This window comes from Bison bison, unplaced genomic scaffold (genome assembly GCF_000754665.1).
Source record: "Bison bison bison isolate TAMUID 2011002044 unplaced genomic scaffold, Bison_UMD1.0 scf7180017864173, whole genome shotgun sequence".
In the NCBI taxonomy this organism is placed as follows: Eukaryota; Metazoa; Chordata; class Mammalia; order Artiodactyla; family Bovidae; genus Bison; species Bison bison.
Window position 1 is genome coordinate 138,359 of NW_011494745.1, and position 6,997 is coordinate 145,355.

Here is a 6,997-nt window from a genome sequence, read left to right on the forward strand (position 1 = left end):
ACAACTTTCCTTCCAAGGAGTAAGCGCTTTTTAATTTCATGGCTGCAATCACCATCTGTAGTGATTTTGGAGCCCAGAAAAATAAAGTCTGACACTGTTTCCACTGTTTCCCCATCTATTTCCCATGAAGTGATGGGACCAGATGCCATGATCTTCATTTTCTGAATGTTGAGCTTTAAGCCAACTTTTTCACTCTCCACTTTCACTTTCATCAAGAGGCTTTTTAGTTCTTGGCACTTTCTGCTATAAGGGTGGTGTCATCTGCATATCTGAGGTTATTGATATTTCTCCCAGCAATCTTGATTCCAGCTTGTGTTTCTTCCAGTCCAGGGTTTCTTATGATGTACTCTGCATATAAGTTAAATAAACAGGGTGAAAATATACAGCCTTGATGAACTCCTTTTCCTATTTGGAACCAGTCTGTTGTTCCATGTCCAGTTCTAACTATTGCTTCCTGACCTGCATACAAATTTCTCAAGAGGCAGATCAGGTGGTCTGGTATTCCCATCTCTTTCAGAATTTTCCACAGTTTATTGTGATCCACACAGTCAAAGGCTTTGGCATAGTCAATAAAGCAGAAATAGATGTTTTTCTGGAACTCTCTTGCTTTTTCAATGATCCAGCAGATGTTGGCAATTTGATCTCTGGTTCCTCTGCCTTTTCTAAAACCAGCTTGAACATCAGGAAGTTCACAGTTCACATATTGCTGAAGCCTGACTTAGAGAATTTTGAGCATTACTTTACTAGCATGTGAGATGAGTGCAATTGTGCAGTAATTTGAGCATTCTTTGGCATTGCCTTTCTTTGGGATTGGAATGAAAACTGACCATTTCCAGTCCTGTGGCCACTGCTGAGTTTTCCAAATTTGCTGGCATATTGATTGCAGCAGTTTCACAGCATCATCTTTCAGGATTTGGAATAGCTCAACTGGAATTCCATCACCTAAGAAAATCCAAAAAGGATGGGGCACATGTATGTGGATGACTAATTCACTTTGCTGTACAGCAGAAACTCACACCACATGGTAAAGCAACGACATGCCAACCAAATTTAATTTAAAAAAAAAAGAACTCCTGGTTTCAATGTCCCTATCTTGAGTCTCAACCCAGAATCACTTTATCTTCTGCCTGGCAAGATATGTCAAGGTTTGGCACATCCTTGTTCTATTAGGCACTGAACTGATCCTAAGACAATCCTACTTTAGTGCTGGAAAGAGCAACTGCCATTCAGAGAGGGAGGTGCACGGCTTTGCTTCTAAAGACAGTTCGTAAATAGAACGTAGGTTGAGACTAGGTTCCCAAGTCCAAGTCATACGGGGATCTGCAATTTCAGTGGTCCCAGGAGTCCAGCAAGTAGGGAAATGAATGAAGCAAGTGTGGCCGCAGATAGTAGGGACCTGTAGCAGATACACTGTGTCTTAAGAAGTCTCAAACTGCAGCACCCAGGCCGTCTGATTTTTCCAGAGAAGTCAAAAATCAGGGATTTTAAATAGTGGCAATGAACTCGAAATTTGAAAAGCACTTTACATGTAGGACATGCAGTGCTGTTGTGACCTCTGCACCCCACCCATGCCTTCACACATCATCCACAAGCCTGGCTCCTCACCACCTCCCTAGCCATGGTGCACAGACCAAATGGCCCTTCCAGGCCCAGTTAGCAGCTCCCAGAGTCCCACACAGAGGGCCCCACTCTGCCCCGCAGATTGGCTTCTGAACTGATAACAGCAGAGCCCTGCCTCTAACGCAGGTTCTCCTTTCTTCTCTTCTCTCTGCTCATGCTTGGCAACAGTGATGTTCATTTTCAAAATCGTCCCCAGAAGGTCTTCTATGGTTCCTCAATCCAGATAAGCTAGGTTATGCTGCAACATTAAACATTAAACAACATTAAAAATCCCCGTAGCTTATAAAGGTAATTTATCCTCTTGGGTAAATCACACTAGTAGCAATCTTCATCCAAGCCAACACCAGACATCTATCAGTTCAGCTTCTCTATCAGTATAAGATGTCACTGGGTACATTACTCCTGGTTCCCTGAAGGTAATTTTGAACTAAAAATATAGTCATCTTTCCCTGAAAAGAACTATAATAATTCTCTTTACTGACTTTTCAAGTTAGAAACTAAATCTTGCTCAAGACATTAAAAAAAACAATGTTACATGAAGAAAATATTTAAATACTTGCTTAGAATAAAAATATAACATCTAGATTCATATAAGATTTTTTTCCTTTTTTGAAGCCGTCAAATAAACTATGGATTTGAGCATTTTCTTTTTAGCAACTTTATTAGAATATAATTTGTAGACCATTAACTGCACATATTTAAAGTATGCAACTTGATAACTTTTATACCTATGTATACTCCTTTGTGGGCTTCCCTGGTGGCTCAGACAGTAAAAAATCTGCCTGCAATGCAGGAGATCCAGGTCAGGAAGATCCCCTGGAGGAGGGCATGGCAATGCCCTCCAGTATTCTTGCCTGGAAGATCTCATAGACAGAGGAACCTGGTAGGTTCAGTCCATGGGGTCACACGACTGAAGCGACTTAGCATAGCGTAGCACACATACCCCTTGGGAATCACCCACTATAATTGTTAATAAATATATTCATCTCCCCCCCAAAAAAAAAAATTCCTGTAGCTTAAAATCACAAACGTTCCATGCTCATCTGTGCTACAGATCCCTGTGAGTCGTCTGGGGCCTCTCCAAGCCACTCCCACGCCCAGACTGGCAGAGCAGCCACCGCCATGTTCCATCGTCTGAAACACGGCCATCATCCTGACAGAGGGAAAGCGATGGACCGTGCACCGGCTTTTAAATCTCTTCCCCAGAAGGAATACTCATACCCTTTCTGCTCACAGCTCATTTCTCAAAAGAGATTACACGATCATGTATGATTCCAAAGAAAGTGAAGGCCTGACGTTTTTATCACATGCTTAGAAGGTGGGAAGACAGAAGTATTTAGGGAACAGCGCTAAGTGACTTACACATGTGATGTTTCCACTTTTCAGGGAGTTTTTTAAGTTCTCTTCAAAGGTTCTGAATTCATTCATTCATTAATTTAACAGTAATGACCGAGCAAAGCTCTGAGGCGAATAATCTGGGCATAGGGCATAAGAACTGCTCCCGGGGACTTCCTTGGTGGCCCAGTGGCCAAGACTTTACCTTCCACTGTTAGTAGTGTGGGTTCAATCCCTGATTGGGGAGCTAAGATCCTACACGCATCGAGGCCAAAACACCAAAACATAAAACAGAAGCAAAACTGTACCAATTACTGTCTTCCAAACGCAGTCCAGGGACTTCCCCGGTGGATCAGTAGTTGGACAGCCACCTGCCAACGCAGGGGACCTGGGTTCAATCCCTGGTCTGGGAAGATCCCCCCAGGCGCAGAGAAGCTAAACCTGTTCCCCACAGCTACTGAGCCTGCACACCTAGAGCCCGTGCTCTGCAGCGAGCGTCGCCCCCACCCACCACAGCTAGCCAACGTCCTCAGGAAGACCCAGCGTAGCCCCCACCCACCACAGCTAGCGAACGTCCTCAGGAAGGCCCAGCGCAGCCCCCACCCACCACAGCTAGCGAACGTCCTCAGGAAGACCCAGCGCAGCCAAAAACAATTAAATAGATAAATGTGGTCTGCATAAAAAAAAATTCTTAAAGACTTTTTTTTACAAAAGAACTGCTCTCTACCTTCAAACAGTTGTAACTTGTCTAGGGGACATCTGTTCAGTTCAGTTCAGTTCAGTTCAGTTCAGTTGCTCAGTCATGTCCGACTCTTTGCGACCCCATGAATCGCAGCACGCCAGGCCTCCCTGTCCATCACCAACTCCCGGAGTTCACTGAGACTCACGTCCATCGAGTCAGTGATGTCATCCAGCCATCTCATCCTCTGTTGTCCCCTTCTCCTCCTGCCCCCAATCCCTCCCAGCATCAGAGTCTTTTCCAATGAGTCAACTCTTCGCATGAGGTGGACACCTGTAGATCTTGCCAATAACTTGGAAACAAGGGGCACACACAGAAAGTGCTCTAGCCAACTGTTAACAAAGTACTGAGCACAGAGAAGGCAGTAAACACAGAGAAAGTGGTATCTGAGCAAATCCTCGGAATGGGGAGAGGTAGACCCAAGCAGGAAGGAGGCCCATCCCAAGAATTCCTCCACCCCAAGACCTGTGACCACACAGCAGATCAAAGCACTAACCAGGATACACTTCCTGAATAACGAACCCTACATCTGTGCAGAGGATGCAGGCAAGGAGGAATCACATATGGCAGTCAAAACCACCCCTATTCCTATCTAGCTTCCAAGCCCAGACTGGAACTGATGGCTTACATTCAAACTTCGGGTCCTGTACTCACTTGCTAGATGACCTTGGCCAAGTCCTTGAGCCATCTGTGCCTGTCTCCTTGTCTGTACAATGGGGTATTAATAGTGCCAACCTCAAAGGGTTGATATTAGAAGTGAGTATGTGAGTGCTGGTAACATAACAAGGAAAAGGGGGCTGGGTACCCCCCGCAGGCATCAGAGCAAGTGTGTGCTCTCGGGCCTTGATTAAGACTGCTCTCGTTTTTCCTTGAAAGGAGGTTTGATCTACATAAAAGCAGAAGGCAGAGGGAAGAAGGCTCTGTGCCCTCAAGGTAGGTCCCCTCAAGCATTAGTCTGCATCTCATCTCTGCCTCATCACCAATGAACTCCTCATAAATCCATGCTCAGATATCCCCACCCGGTACTCTGTGAACGTCTGTCTGAAGTCACATTTCCCTAGGTGTCCCACAGAGAACAAATCCCAAAGATGGACTCAAAAGGAAAAAAAAACTTAAAAACTCTGTCATCTGCTGCATAAGGAAAGCTCCCTCTTAGAGATGAGCAAAGCACGAAGCAAAAAACAAAAATCTGCTTTGTTTTATTTAACCCTGCGTTTTCTGGGTTCAGTTCTGCCCATGATAGCTTTATTTTGCAGGCCGCACACTTTGGGAAACATTGTGCGGAGGCAATCGCTATTTCTTATTGATCCACACATCCACAGAAGTGCGGATTATGCTTGGAGTGTAACAGGCAGGAGAGGAGTCGACACGTTGGACTGAATTTCTTATGTAATCTTGGGAGAAATATTTCCTCCCTCGGCCTCAGTCTTGCCATTTTTTTAATGAGGAAATCAGACCAGAGAACGGCTGAGGTCCTCTCTGTCCTCAGTTACGAGCCAATAGCTCATTAGAGGTTTTTCTCCTTGCTCTCTGCCTGGTCATTATTGAGCCTCGTTACTGAATTCAAGGTGGGAGCGAAAGCAAAACCGTCAGCCCCCACAAGCAGGAAGCCAACAGGAAAGGGTCAGAGCGGACATTCGCTGTCGGCCAGCCACTGTGCGGAGGGCTTTACCGGGACCATGGCGTCCAGCAGCCGCAAGCTGAACAGAGGAGTACCTTTATTAAAACCACTCCCCTTTACCACAGAGATGGAGGCACAAACAGGCTAAGCCATTGTTTACAGTAACTGTGCAGTTGGCAGAGATGGGACTTGAACCCAGGTCACGTGACACCAAGTCCCAGACTCTTACCTGTTAGGTGACGCTGCTTCCCAGGTCACATGAGACACAGGAGACCCGTGGATTCCATGCAGGGCACTCAGCTTCCTGTTAAGGGAGGACTAAAAGCTTTAAGCTTTGCTTCATTTCTTCAGATTAATTCAACACATTTGTCCACCCCTAGATTTTGGTCACAAAGAGCTGTACACGACTGAGCGACTGAACTGAACTGAATTGAGGTTCCGCCATTCTTTTGACCTCAGCTTTCAGGAAAAAAATGCAGGGAATAGCACTTGCCATGAATTTATTTTTATCAATTACCATTAGAATGGCTTCCCTGGTGGCTCAGCAGTAAAGAATCCACTTGTAATGCAGGAGACTCAGATTGGATCTCTGGGTCAGGAAGATCCCCTGGAGGAGTGTGGCAACCCACTCTAGTATTCTTGCCTGAAAAATCCCATCAACACAGGAGCCTGGCGGGCCTACAGTCCATGGGGTCACGAAACTGATGGATACAACTTAGCGACAAAACCTCCTCCTCCACCACCACCTTTAGAGCAATTAGAACAATAATCATCTACAGTATATCCAGGAAGCAATTTCATATCCATTACTGAGTGAGATTTTTCATGCTAGCTTCCTGAGGAACACAGAGAAAATCAATATCACCACATTAATTTTACAAGCAAGGAAAGGGAGGTTCCAGGAGGTGAAGGAGTTTGCCTAAGACTCCAGGCCAACAAATGAATTGTGGATTGTGGATTTGAACCTGGCCTTTGGGTTTCAAAAAGGAAAAGGAGTTTGTCAAGACTGTATATTGTCACCCTGTTTATTTAAATTATATGCAGAGTACATCATGAGAAACGCTGGACTGGAAGAAACACAAGCTGGAATCAAGATTCCTGGGAGAAATATCAATAACCTCAGATATGCAGATGACACCACCTTTATGGCAGAAAGTAAAGAGGAACTCAAAAGCCTCGTGATGAAAGTGAAAGTGGAGAGTGAAAAAGTTGGCTTAAAGCTCAACATTCAGAAAACGAAGATCATGGCATCCAGTCCCATCACTTCATGGGAAATAGATGGGGAAACAGTGGAAACAGTGTCAGACTTTATTTTTCTGGGCTCCAAAATCACTACAGATGGTGACTGCAGCCATGAAATTAAAAGGCGCTTACTCCTTGGAAGGAAAATTATGACCAACCTAGATAGTATATTCAAAAGCAGAGACATTACTTTGCCAACAAAGGTCTGTCTAGTCAAGGCTATGTTTTTTCCTGTGGTCATGTATGGATGTGAGAGTTGGACTGTGAAGAAGGCTGAGCACCGAAGAATTGATGCTTTTGAACTGTGGTGTTGGAGAAGACTCTTGAGAGTCCCTTGGACTACAAGGAGATCCAATCAGTCCATTCTGAAGGAGATCAGCCCTGGGATTTCTTTGGAAGGAATGATGCTAAAGCTGAAACTCCAGTACTTTGGCCACCTC